Source organism: Pinus tabuliformis, chromosome 1_1 (genome assembly GCF_031772625.1).
Source record: "Pinus tabuliformis cultivar Carrire ecotype Pingquan chromosome 1_1, CPIR1, whole genome shotgun sequence".
NCBI classification, from domain to species: Eukaryota; Viridiplantae; Streptophyta; class Pinopsida; order Pinales; family Pinaceae; genus Pinus; species Pinus tabuliformis.
The window spans coordinates 661,147,021-661,162,287 of record NC_142297.1 but is presented as its reverse complement, the minus strand read 5'-3'; positions in this window follow the sequence as shown (position 1 = coordinate 661,162,287).

Genomic DNA, 15,267 nt, shown 5'->3' with positions numbered 1-15,267 from the left:
TATTTGATGTGTGTACGAAAAGGACAAAGGATAAAGGAAGAAGCAAAGGACCGATTGAAGGATAAATATCAACATTTATTTCATTTTTTATTATGCATGTGATCTATGACTTTGATTTATGATGGTTATATGTAATCCATGATTTTGATTTATGATGACTTAGTTTTGAGCTAACCGGATGTGATATGTTTATACATGATGATCTGACCAAACAACTAATTTAACTTATTCTGACAAGAAGTAAATAGAATTGCAATTTTACCTTATTGACAAAATTTCGATGAGGTATGATGTGAATTTATTTCAATTTATTTTTAATCTAATGGAAATTATGTGCTTGGTACAAGAAAGCATGGAAAATGTCTGGGTTGGGTGGTTGAAACTGATTGCAAGCAATAAAATCAGCAAAAGGAATTGGAATGCACAGTAGTATGATGGTGAAGCACTTGAGGAGCAGGGCCATTGTGGGACATTGGTACCCAATATTGTCCATTGATTTCCATGAGCATGTTATGACTGGTATGATGGTTTTGGGGTAGCGATATGCCTTGTTTTTGGACCTTCCGAAGTGAGGAAACCTTGCCAAGGGAGGGGTCGCCCAAGGGACTGTGTAGTAGAGAAGGGGATGCCTTTGGAACTTGGAAGGTATGTGACTTCATGGAAGGGGGTGACCAAATTTCCCGAGGGACTATGTAGTAGAGAAGGGAAGGTCAGGGATGGATTTTGTTTTCTCATCAACATTTCTAGATGGAATAAGAAGCACATTGGGAGTGATCCATGAAACAATGAGCTAGTAATAGTTCACTGAGAGGACAATTGGCGTAAGATTGTAGCACTGAACATTTCATGCTCTTTGACTTTGGTAATGGATTTTGGACTTCCTAGGTAGGAGGTGAATCCTAATATTACTTTTTATTGTAGAGGTGTGAGCCTCTGGATTCCCTTGTTGCTAATGTGGACATCGTTTCCTTTTATTTGTTCGTTAGAGTAAATGTGCTTAATTGTATACATGTATATTATTGTAAACATTGTATCGAGTTGTATTTATAAAGCTCCATAGCCAGTATGATCATTTTCTGGTTGAAGAAAATGTGCGTGAGTATATATGTTGTTATTATAGTAAATATCGTAATGGGTTGTGTTATAAAACTCCTATACATGGTATGTTTGTCATGATTTCAGCAGTGTTCATTATGAATATTGCAACGAACTAAGTTATAAATCTCCATGGGAAGTATGTTTTGCTTGTCATCGGTCTCGCTAGTTATAGGTGTCATAGAACACCGAGGGTGATGTTCCCCTAAGGAGGAGGGGTCTGTAATAGCCTTGGGTTAAAATTTTGTGTAATAAAGTTAATAAATAAAAAATATAAGACCAAGGTCATGGGACATGTATTCCAAGCTAAATGTTCAGGAAAACATCCTAGTGGGTGTTCATTTGGTTTATTATGGCTAAGAGAAATTGGCAAATGTAAAGAGGCAGATTTTATTTATTAAAATAAAGGGAAGATAGGAGAAAAGGAAGGTGAAATCTCATATATTTTCATGAGAAGAAAATTGAAGAAAAAAAAGAGGAAAATAGAGGCCTCGCTGATAAAAAGGCTTATGAGGATTAGTTCACATACTTTTGTCAGTTTTATCTTGGAGCTCTCTATTCTATTCTCTCTTTCATACTCTTGCACACTTATAGTTTTCTTGGAGCACTATCGAAGGAGGTGGCATACCTCGGATTTGGAGAAAGAAGGCAAAGGAAAAAGAAGGAAAGTGCAAGGGGATAGTGGGATCCGAAACTATAACTAGATTTATTTACAGGTATCGAGTTGTATGTATGGTTTCCTTGCCAATTTTGGCATGCATGGTACATGCATGTGGTTTCTTGGTTATGAGTTGTCATTGGCATGTAGGATTCTCTGGATTTTCTGGCTTATTATGATGTTGATATTACGACTGGGTTTCCATGGGTTAAATGTTGGTTATTTGTTGGTTATATGATGTATATTGTGTATGCATGTGGACATGTTTGATGAATATATGAATGGTTGATGAATGCATGAACTAAAAAATGTTATTGCAGCTATGTGGAGAAGGCATAGGGCCTCCTCAATGATTCTCAGGTGGATCTTAGACTATTATGGTCATATATGCATTCATGACCTATACATTACATGTTTGACATGTGTTTGATGAAATGTATGTCATTGATAGGCATGGTTAGTTCAAGTTCTTAGCTAAGTTTTGTGTGAAAGGATTTGTCCCTATGTTAGTTATTTCTTTGGAAAGTTTCATCAAGTTTTGGGTAGTGATTTGGAGTCTAGCCCTCAAAAGGTGGCACAGATTTTCTGGTCGCAAGAATTGAACCGTGAGAATGAGACTGCAGTCACTCCCTTGTAGACCTATGCATACGAATGGAGGCTTACAGTTGCTTCTATGCAGGCTTGTGCATGTGGTTAGGATTTCAGGTCAGTGAAAACGTAAAGTGACTCAGGGTTTGGGTGCCTGGAGGGGTGCTTTAGTCCTGGGGGTCCCGTAGCTCTTGAGGAAGGTCGTTAAAGTTTTGGTTCATTGATCCACTTGATTAAATGTGCTTAGGGAGTTGAATAATAGCATAGTAACTCTTAGTCACATATTTACCCTAGTGGATCCGTAAGCTTGGGTAAGTGTGGGAGGAGGGTGTTACATTATAAGACAAACTTCAATACCATACAAGGTTTATATGAGTGGTTAGTCATGTCATTTGGTCTATGAAATGCACCAACTATGTTCATGAGACTAAAAACTATGTACTACACCCTTATTTAGATTCGTTTGTTAATGTTTACTTGAATGAAATATTGGTTTATTATGCCACTTGAGAGAAGCACATGTCACACTTGATGCAAGTGATACAAAGTTTAAAAAAGCACCAACTACTAGAAAATATTTTAAAGAAATTTCAGTTTGTACAATATTCATACGTGTATTTATATTATGTGATTGGTGGAGGGGAGCTTAAGATATATATTTCAAAGATGGAGGCCATCATGAAGTGGTCGATGCCTACAAATGTCTTTGAATTTAGGAGTTTCATTAGATCAACACAATACCTAAGGAAATTCATGGCTTCATTTTCAAAAGTAGTTGCACCAATCTATTTTATAGCAGTGAGTGGAAAGATCTTCCAATGTGAGAAGAATCAATACAATGCCTTTGAAGAGTTGAAAAATAAAATCAGTCAACCACTAATTCTTTTGCTACTGAATTTTTAGAAAACTTTTGAAGTGGAGTGAGATGCAAGTGGGTATGCCATGGGCTTCGTCTCAATGTAGGGATGAAGACGATGAGCACTAGTATTGAAGCAAGAATGTTGAAACTCCTGGGGCTACCAAATTTACTTTATCAACCTGGGGTTCGTACAAACTTGGAGGTGACAGTGTTATATACACAAGTAAAAGTGATGGGTCTGCTCTTTGTCACTGCTCATATGGCGATAGACCACTAGGGTTTTTCAAGCCAGACTTCTATGGATTCAGAAGAAGCTTGATTTCTAATGAGGGAAAGAGAAATCTATTCTAAGAGAAATCTTGTCTACTGCAGTAAGGAAAAAATACTGAAATCAAATGCTAAAAACACACCATTTTCTAACTAACTATTGAGAGGCTATGCTTCAAAATAATTCTAAGTTAACATGCATGCAATCCTACTGTCATGAGCATGTAAATTCAAAACATCAAAGATTCTACTATTGTGCATGGAAATGACTAAAATAAACTTGTTTTTCTTTTTGTGTTTTTTATGTGAATGTGTGAAAGATAATCACTTTTGGTGATGTGGCGGGTGGCTTAGGGATGTTGGTGAATGGTTGGAAGGTTGGAAAGACCAGTAGGTGACCTTTTCTAGCTTATTAGAGGCTTTTCCCTCAATTCAGTCTCAAAACAGGCCACTACAGGAAAACCTACAAGATGTCCTAAAAACCTACAGGATTCCCTGTATTTCTATAGGATACATCCGAGAGAAAAAGGATGGGTGTTGAAGATGATGGAAGGCATAGGGAAGGTTGTGGGTGGATGGAATGAGGCAAGGAAATACCTAGGATCACTTCATAACTCAAAACCAAAGTTGCGAGATGGTTGGATTTGCTCAACAAGCTTGGAGAAGTTTCCATGCAAAATAATGAAATTGGTGAGGGTCTTAGTGAAAGCAAGGAATGATCATGGATGGATGAAGTTGGAAGGAGGTTGCTGACTATGAGATCTCTTTTTACTTCTAAAATACCTACACTGCATCAAAAATTTCCATTTACCCAAAAATCATGTAAGCAAGAAGAATTTCAATGGTCTAGGAAAACAGAGTTTAACGAGCTAGTTGTCTACTCCATGCATGAAGAAAACTTACAGAACAAGATGGAATCATTGATGAGATCTAATGTAAGACTGAAGATGGAATAAATGATAACTAAATCCTACTCTTGCAAACTGATCAAATGTTGGCCTAAGTATAGAAAACCCTAAATTCCATGAGAAACTAGAATTATGTCTTTTTGGGGATACAGAGGAGTTTTTTCCTCAAATCCTGATCCTTGAAGGAAGAAGTGAGGCCAAAACACCTATTGAAATCTTTTTGATGTTCCTTTATCTCTTCTAAACTACTACTGAAGTAAAGCACAAATGGAAGCAAACTAATAAGCAACTAATCAAATCTACACTACTTGCAATGAAATAATCCTAAAGACAATTCAACCATTGAGATATGAAATCAATCTAAGCATACAAATACAAGAAGAGGAGCCTTTTCTACTAGGGTTGGGCCCTAACCCAAGAGCTTTAGCCCTCTGAGTTAACTCAGTGTTGTATCAAGGAAATTCTCATTCTCATTATCAAAATAGAAAATTGCATAGCAATTTCTCTCACAAGTCTTGAACTCGAAAATGGATAGTGTTTTTACAACAAAAATTTGAATCCTAATGAGGCTCTAGGCCTATTTATTTATACAACTAAAGTCTCCAATGACTTCCTTAAATATAGGGAGGTTTTTCTCCCAAAATTGAGATAAACTATCTCTTTAACTATCACTTGCTTGGCTGCCTTTTGATCTCCATGACTTGGTTGCTTGTACTCCGAGCTAGTGTGATTGATGGAGGAATATTCGAATGAGGGAAGAGTAAATGAGGAGGATTTACCTCCTACAATCTCTCTTTCTTGTCTCATTTGAGTTTCATCCCTTAATCGAGCCAAAATCCCCTGATTTTCTCTCACACACCTACATTCAATGCACATTAGTCAACTAGGCATAATATCTCACTTTGACTCATCTCATTAAACAAAATATAATCAAAATATGTAATAAATTGTGAGAAGAGTTGATTTGAATAAGCTAGGAGGTGAATTAAGGTCCATATAGTTACCTAATGATGAGGCTCATCAGAATTGTTGCTCATCCTTTGAGCAACTCAATCATTATCCATGTCTTTCACAGCTCTAGTGGCCTCCCTGACATCCCATGCTTTTGATGTAGTTTCCTCTTCTTGTGCATAGAATCCTGCCTTCCTTTCTATCTCCTCCCACTACTTTCTTTATTCCTCTTCCTTCCTTCCTTCTAACATCCCTAAGATCAGTAGTGGACTGAGTCTCAAGCCAATCCAATTGACTTTGAGTCTTTGGAGGGTTGGCTTGTACATGGGTGTCCTGTTTAGTGTGTCTCTCATTCTTTGAGGAGAATGGTACTCCCTGATTTTCAAACTGTATGGAAAAGTATTCCATCTCCTTTGGAAAGCTTACATGTTTTCATCCCCTAACAACCTAAACATATCCTCAAAATGTGTAATTGCCTGCTCTTCGGCAGCAAGATACCTAGGTGCAAGTTGAGGGTCATTTGCAATTACATTATGTGTGCTGATGAAAACCATTGGATTTGACTACTTACCTCTTATCATGAGAGGCTCTGTTTGTTCCACTTCCATTATCTTCTTAATTTTTGTAGCCCTTGTTAGCTCTACTATACAACAATGATTTTCTAAGGTCAGAGACAGGCTTGCTCTGCTCGGTTGTCTTCAAAGGAAACTCACAACAGTCATTTTCTCCTTCCCTTGCACCACTCCTTCTCCCTTTCTCAATCTTAAAAGCAGTTAATTCCTATATCGGGTCTGCTGCTTAAATCACAATCGGAGATTCGTGACTCCTGGGGCTCCTTTATATATCAGACTCGTGACTCCGCCGATGGCCGACGGCCAATCCTCCACTACTCTAATGGACCGGATGCGATATCGTATTAAACCATAGTAAATATGCCTATCGGGTCCACAGCCTTATCGCAATCGGCACTTTCATGTGGCAAGACTTCTCGGCTTGCGATCTGCGACAGATGCGATGACAGGTTAAATCATATTGTAATGTAGCAGCGGGTCCGCATACATTCATCGCAATTAGGGGGTTGCCCTTGGCAGAGGTCCAATGCAATATCGCTATCGGCGATCTCAGTGGACTGCTTGACATACTGTAGTGCCCGCTTCCGAAGTGCCGATGCGATAATCGCTATCGGCAATCGCAAGTCGCACAAGGTCAGGGCTTGACATTAACACAAACCACTCCATCTTTGCGATGCGATATTAGGCGTCAGACCCGATATGACTTACCGCTCCCATGTAATAAGTTTAAAGTCTAGTTTGCACCTCTGATAGTGTATTTCACCAGAAGTCTGCGCCGATAGTGTATTTTCCATATTGCATAGTTTTCCCCGGCCGATAATCCCCACGCATCTTCCGCCCCCGATGATCGTTGGATCCACCCGTATGTGATCCAACAGCCCTCGTCCATCCCAATCCCACATCTCCCGATACCTCTTGCCGACAGATCTCCACCATCCATGCATTCGATCCAACGATATTCGCTCCTCTCACTTCCGCAAGCCACCCGCGCGTTAACTCGCGATCACAGTGGTTTTCCTCCCATCAGATCCTCCACGTGTCGCCTGATAACTTGCATCACTCGCCTTTGAACGATTACCACCCGACCTCCGAAAGCAGTGCGATAAATACAACTTACCGCCCATTCGCCCGTCCCCACTCGTTATCTCCCGTGTATCTTTCCTGCCCGATGGCCGTCGGATCTGTCTGCTGGAGATCTGACGGCTCATGTTTGTTCGCTCCCGTTTCCTCTTGATATCTCCCGACGAGTCATATCCATCATTCATCTGCATGATCCAATGGCTGATATTTGTTCCCGTCATACTCACGCCTCTGCCATATTGTCCGCATCCATAGCCTGTCCCATGCATCCGAAGGAAGAAGGTGGCCAGTATCCAGCACTCGACGTAATAGATCCTCAACAACCGCATTTAACGTGAAGAATGGCCGAGAGGAAAGGACCAGCCTCGAGCAGATCAGAGCATTTATCAGTTATGGAGCTTCTTTCAGATAACACTCCACCTGCTCGAGAAGGACAATAGAGCACCAGAGAACGTCAAATTCATTAATTGAAGCAAGGAGATTGCAGCAGGGACTCTTTCAGAAAGTTAAAGCGGTTGGTGGTCAATTATGACCCCTCCACGCCTAGAGTAGCAGAGCATTTCTGTAAAGAAAACTCTATATATACCTAGAACACAAATGTAATTAAGGTTGATGGTTGTTGTTTTGATGTAAGGTTCAACTTCTGGAGACTGTAACTGCTTTGATACTTGCAGCTTCTCGTCATCATTTTCAGCTAATACAAGCTTCTTTTGTTGTTAATTTCTCACTTTCCACTTATTTTCTGTTCTAGGCTATTCCTGTTATTCATTTATTCATGTGCTCTTGATATTTAGCATTAGAGGAGCTGTCATCCTACCTCTGTGTTGAAGTCTAGTATGTATCATTGAATGTGTTATGCAGGTTTCTGTTTATTTAGTGCCAGAGAGCTGTCATCCTGTCTATGCATTAGGAAATAGATTTGCAGACCTTTTTACTGGTTGCAGCCGGCCATCACATGGTCTTGTGCATCTGTTGGTGTGGTCAGTATTCTCCATGTTCACCTAATTCCTTAAACTGTGAGTAATTGGTGGTCTAAAGCCTTGTAGTCTGGGGGTCTTCAAGCATGTCTGGAGTTAAGCATAGTAGAAGTGGTTATCTGGCTTGAACAAGCATCATTCCTTCCATTCATCCATTTCCAGCATTAAGTTGAGTTTTTAATGTTCCCGAGCATCTCCGAGATACAACCTAGGAGATTTTCTTAGGGTGATAACATTAAATGGCGCCATTGCTGGGGAGAGGAGATTGAAGCTCAGCTTCCCTGGGAGACGACACAGTTCTAGCTTTGATGATAGACAAAGTCTGGACACATTTCTGGTTGTAATCATCTATCTGGCGACTCCACTGGAGGAAGACCAACCTTTGGCGACTCCACATTATAGTTCTGGCTCAGTTTGTGAGACATACTTGAAGAAATCTTCAGAAATCACCAGCTGACCCAATGCCTGATCCTGAGAAGATCGTTAAGCAGAAGAAAACTTCACATAAAGGAGCATCAGGATCAGGTAAGCGTAAAAAATCCCATGTATCTCTGCTAGTGAAGAAATACCTTCAGAGATTCATAGAGCTCCTTGTTCAATAAGTCCCCTATATAGTCCATCAATGCCCTCTTGCTTTATTGATCATTTCTCAGCCTTTTATCATCCAAGCGACCAGTACCCTTCCACCTTTCCCAGTCATGGTAGGCCGGCAAGCACCTACGAAGATGGAAAGAATCATAGCTGCTAGGTATGGACCCTTGGTTTTGCCTGTTCCTTTAAATGCCATGCCTGCAGGAGATTATCAGAAATATATGCCTAAGTTTACTGGTACAGAGGGAGTATCAGCTGAAGAACATCTAGAGTCCTTTCATAGCTATGCTGATAATCTAGATATTAATGAATATGATGTGTGGATGAGGGTTTTGGTCCAAAGCCTAGATGGAGAAGCTAGAAAATGGTTCAGAGAATTAACCCCTAGGTCTATAGTAGACATTGAGGCCTTAGATGATGTGTTCCTAAAGCATTTGGGGGATAATAAAGATCTGCTCTACTACCATACTGAATTTGGGAACTTACAGAAGGAGAATGGTGAGCTGTTGTCCGATTTCAACAAGAGATTCAACCATATGTACAGCAGAATACCATATGAAGTGAAACCTACCCCTACTTCTGCTATGATCACTTATGCCAATGCCTTCGATTCTCAGTTCTACCTGTTGTTAAGAGAAAGAATATGTGCTTCTTTGGCTGATATGCAAGATGCAGCCTTTGAAGTAGAATCAAACATCATAGCTATAGAAAGGCTCAGAGGTGATGCTGATAGGAGAAGACAGAGGGGTGAGCTCTCATCATCCTCAGATCCTAAGATCGATAAATTGGCCAGGATGATAGAGTCATTGGCCTCTGAAGTTTCCAAATTAAAGGCTGAGCAGTATTCTGAGGAAGTAGGAGCTCCTTGTTCCTTTACTCTTCCAAATCCAAATCTATATAAAGGAGCAAAGGAGCAGTTGCAGATTTTGCAGAGAAGCAAAGATACAAACGAAGATCAAAGGGCGAAGCCCCTTTTTCAAGATTTAGTCATGGAAGAAGAGCACTTTGAAGAAGAGGATGAGGTCCATGGTATGTAAGATAAGGGCAGTGACCCTTTCTTAACCATAGCTGCCTATGAAAAGTCATTATCCAAAGGCACTGCTCATGAGTTTGTTGTACCTGCAGAACAACAAGCTTATCAGCAGAAGCAGTCAGCAACAGGTCCCACCATCCTCAAAGAATCTAAGCCCAAAGCTAGCCCAACTTCCAATGACTATGCAAATCTGCAAATTGACCAGCCTAGTGTTATCCCCAGCCCAATGATCAAAAAGGGTGAAATCAGTTCCCCATCAGTTCATGCTTCTTCATATGTTCAAAAGATAAGCCCTCATAATTGCCCACTAGGCACTGAGGCAGGCCATAACTCAATGCCCAAGGCTGATACTGATAATCTCAGTCTTGATATTTTGATGCCTGCCCAGTCAGCCTGCACACAGCTTGAAAGGGCATTTTTCCAGATCACAGAGGAAGAGGATGCACAGTTTTGGGACAACTCCTTGGATGTGGATTGTTTTTAAAAATATGCAGGAGCAGATGAAGTCTTTGTGTCCTCCACACAAGAATACATTGGTTCACCATTTATGTTAATTGTGCAAGCCACAGATGACACAGTCAAGTACACAACAACCATTGTTATTCAGCAGGTGTACAAAGGCTCCCATGAAGAACATCCAAGGATGAGAGCATACAGAGAGGGGATAAAGTATAAATCATCTCTACCTGATAAGGTCAAATGCCCTAAACTTTTTGAGGTAGATGATCAAATAAATCCAATTTTGCAGATCTTTGATGAACCGGCTGATAGGCTGGCCGAGAGGAGGAGAAACAGTTTTGATGGTCCAGTAGATGGCCAGTTTTTGAAGATTTATGTTGTTTAAGGTTTTTGAGCCTTAATGATTGTAAGCATGTTCTTTTACAAGTTTTAGCGTAGACTTAATTAGACTCCATGCCCAATGGAATACTAGGCAATGTTTTTAAGCTTGTTTTGTATGAAGGCATTGGTCTGCAGTTCTTGAGACCTCATAGGGAGGATCTCATCCCCAAAAGGAGCCACTGCTAGCTCTGCTATACAACAATGATTTTCTAAGGTCAGAGACAGGCTTGCTCTGCTCGGTTGTCTTCAAAGGAAACTCACAACAGTCATTTTCTCCTTCCCTTGCACCACTCATTCTCCCTTTCTCAGTCTTAAAAGCAGTTAATTCCTATATCGGATCCGCTGCTTAAATCATAATCGGAGATTCGTGACTCCTGAGGGTCCTTTATATATCAGACCCGTGACTCCGCCGATGGCCGACGACCAATCCTCCACTACGCTGATGGACCGGATGCGATATGGTATTAAACCATAGTAAATGTGCCTGTCGGGTCCATGACCTTATCACAATCGGCACTTTCATGTGGCAAGACTTCTCGGCTTGTAATCTGCGACGGATGCGATGATAGGTTAAATCATATTGTAATGTAGCAATGGGTCCGCATACATTCATTGCAATCGGGGGGTTGCCCTTGGCGGAGGTCTAATGTGATATCGCTATCGGCGATCTCACTGGACCGCTTGACATATTGTAGTGCCCGCTTCCGAAGTGCCGATGCGATAATCGCTATCGGCAATCGCAAGTCGCACAGGGTCAGGGCTTGACGTTAACACAGACCACTCCATTTTTGCGATGCAATATTAGGCATCGGACCCGATATGACTAACCGCTCCCGTGTAATAATTTTCAAGTTCGGTTTGCACCTCTGATAGTGTATTTCACTAGAAGTCCACGCCTATAGTGTATTTTCCATATTGCATAGTTTTCCTCGGCCAATAATCCCCGCGCATCTTCCACCCCCGATGATCGTTGGATCCGCCCGTATGTGATCCAACATCCCTCATCCATCTCGATCCCACATCTCCCGATACCTCCTACCGACAGATCTCCGCCATCCATTCATTTGATCCAATGATATTCACTCCTCTCACTTCTGCAAGCCGTCCGTACTTTAACTCGTGATCACAGCGGTCTTCCTCCCGTCACATCCACCACGTGTCGCCCGATAACTCACATCGCTCGCCCTTGAACAATTACCGCCCGACCTCCGAAAGCGGTGCGATAAATACAGCTTACCGCCCATTCGCCTGTCCCCGCTCGTTATCTCCCATGTATCTTTCCTGCCCGATGGCCGTCGAATCTGTCCACTGGAGATCTGACGGCTCATGTTTGTTCGCTCCCGTTTCCTCCTGATATCTCCCACCAAGTCATATCCGTCGTTCATCTGTGCGATCCAACGGCTGATATTTGTTCCCGTCATACTCACGCCTCTACCATACTGTCTACGTCCATAGCCTATCCCATGCATCCGAAGGAAGAAGGTGGCCAGTATCCAGCACTCGGCATAATAGATCCTCAACAACCGCATTTAACATGAAGAATGGCCGAGAAGGAAAGGACCAGCCTCGAGCATATCAAAGCATTTATCAGTTATGGAGCTTCTTTTAGATAACACTCCACCTGCTCGAGAAGGACAACAGAGCACCAGAGAATGTCAAATTCATTAATTGAAGCAAGCAGATTGCAGAAGGGACTCTTTCAGACAGTTAAAGCAGTTGGTGGTCAATTATGACCCCTCCACGCCTAGAGTAGCAGAGCATTTTTGTAAAGAAAACTCTATATATACCCAGAACACAGATGTAATCAAGGTTGATGGTTGTTGTTTTGATGTAAGGTTCAACTTCTGGAGACTGTAACTACTTTGATACTTGCAGCGTCTCGTCGGCATTTTCAGCTAATACAAGCTTCTTTTGCTGTTAATTTTTCACTTTCCACTTCTTTTATGTTCTAGGCTGTGCCTGTTATGCATTTATTCATGTGCTCTTGATATTTAGCATTAGAGGAGTTGTCATCCTACCTCTGTATTGAATTCTAGTATGTATCATTGAATGTGTTATGTAGGTTTCTATTTATTTAGTGCCAGAGAGCTGTCATCCTGTCTGTGCATTAGGAAATAGATTTGTAGACCTTTTTACTGGTTGCAGCCGGCCATCACATGGTCTTGTGCATCTGCTGGTGTGGTCAATATTCTCCATATTCACCTAATTCCTTAAACTGTGAGTAATTGGTGGTCTAAAGACTTGTAGTCTGGGGGTTTTCACGCATGTCTGGAGTTAAGCATAGTAGAAATGGTTATCTGGCTTGAACAAGCGTCATTCCTTCCATTCATCCATTTCCAACATTAAGTTGAGTTTGTAATGTTCCCGAGCATCTCCAAGATACAACCTACGAGAGTTTCTTGGGGTGATAACAACCCTTACTTCCTCATGGTTCATCCATGATGTCAAAGCCATCAACTGTAAATCCCCTAGTTTTGCATTAGGGTCCCATACATTCAGATCTATCAAGGCTAAGTTATGTAGGTAGAACTCAGACATCTTAGCCCTATCCTCCAATGTGATTTGATCACAAAGATAAATTAACTATCTATAATCCTGGAATGGCATAGTGCCTCTCTGTGCTAGGGTCTTGATTTGGAACTGCAGCCACTGCTCCTTAAGGTATAATGCATAGGACTTAGCTGGCATCCTACACTGGATTGCCTCTAAGGATAGACTGGCCATGGATGCCAATTGATTCTCTCTTTCTTGTAGTTGTCCTTTCAACCATGCATTTTCTGCCTCCAACTGAGCTTTCATTATGGCCTCTCTGTCCCTCAGGCTACTCAGTTCTCTGCCCATCTCTTTGAGCTTTTCCTCCATGTGACCTATGTCCTCCACTCCCTTGGACTTGGAAATCTACATCCATCTATGCGTTCTTACTCTTTCTTTCTCAAGATCAAAGAATAATGGGATGGAATTTTTTTGTGGAACGACCCTACCCCCTTCAATAAACCTATAGTAGGAGTCAAGGTTAGGTTGATGACTAAGTTCCCTTAGCTATGGATCCTCCTTCTTTGTTTGTTGCTGCATGCTCCCTTCCTTATCCAATTTCTGAGTTTCTTGTAGGTTTAGAAGAGTTTCCCATAGGATTGCCTCTACTTCCTGTAGGTTTTGTTGTGTATCCTGTAGGATGCCTTTTGCTTTGGATGAGGTAGATCTAGTCACAGGCCTTCTCACATATATGATAAGAGACCTGGGAGAGGCTTGTCCTGAGGATCCTTCTCCTTGAGTTTTCATAAGAGGGGCCATCTTCTCCTATTGTTTAGGTGAGTCTTCAATAACAATAGGAACCTTGGTGGGAGTTTGAGGTTTCCCCTACCTTATTCTTGTACTTTTTCTTGTCCTAAAGTACAATGGAGTTTGTCTTTGTCTTTTCCCTTTTCTTTTATAGAGGTACTAAGGGCAGTGAGGGCAGTTGTTGCCTCTTTCTTAGTGGGTTCTGGAGACACCCTGGGTGACTCCTCCTTGTCTTCTACCTCCTCTTTTCCATTCCCCTTTTCATCTTTGTCTTTCTCCTCTTCTTCTCCCTCTAGTTCCTCACTTTGTTCATCAGTTTCCTCCTTGGCATCTTCTTTTGTCTCTTCACCACTTTCCTTCTCTTTTTCTTCCTCTTCTTCCTCATCTATTTCCTCTTCATCCCTCTCTGTTTCTTCTTCCTCTTTTCCAGTTTCTCCTTCATCCTCCTCTGTTTCTTCTTCATATTTTTCACTGGCAGTGGGGCTCTTGTCATATTCAAGGGCTTTTATATCTCCCTCTATTTGCATGTCTCTGAAAGTTGCCCATGTGATAGGAATTCTGAGGTGTTGGAGGGCATATTATATGATGAGTCTAATTAACCCATGATGGGCTAGTTGTTGGTGGTTTCCTTCCTGCACCTTCATGCTCATATCTATCATTGATTGAAGAAGGAAGTAGGGTATGCTGAGTCTGTGTTGAGGAGGTGTATCTGCTCCAAACCTCAATTCTTCAAGAAGCCTAAAGTGGTATCCATATACCACACTGTACCTACCTTCACATGATATATATTTTATAAGGTGGTAGCTTATTTCATTCTAGGGATATGGTAGGCTTGTTATTCCCACTCCATTTTTGTCTTCCATGGCCTCCTCTCCCTCTAAAAAGAATTTCTTCTTTGCAGTTTGATTATTTCCCTTGTCCTCCTTTCTTCAAGGCACTCCTAAGGGAAGTGTGGTAATTCTGGCTATGAGTTCAGGGGTGAGTTCTATGGAGATGCCTCTCACCACGCTCTCACCACAACCGTGGCATGGGTCCTAGTTAGTGAAATGTGGGAGAGAGGAAAATCTTTGGCTACTTCATCATCATACCCCCTCAATTTCTTAAAGAAACCCATCCAATTATGCCTTGTGAATATCTCTAACACAGGAGGGTGCTGATGAATCCTCACGGTGTTGATGGGCTCCCTTCTATTAAACCCCTGTATCATTTTATCTGATGGATGGAGGAGTGTAGATGTCTAATACAAAATTTAATGGAGGAAAAGTAACTGCAATTTTTGTGTATACAATTCCCCTATACTGCAATCAATTTCAACAAACTAGAAGATTTTTTTATGTTCCTTTCACTTGGAAAAATGTGGGGAAATGTAGAGCCTACCTCCTTAACACTACTTGATGAAGCCACCCTCTGTTTTTCCCTTCTAAAGCTTCTCACTGCCAATCCTGTAGACTGCCTGGTTGTATCCTATAGGATCTCCTGTAGGATCCTATATGTGGTCCTGCGCAGGAAGAAAATGAAATTTGCCTTTCATGTAGACTACCTGAGGGCCGAGAGAGATTTTTTTAGTGT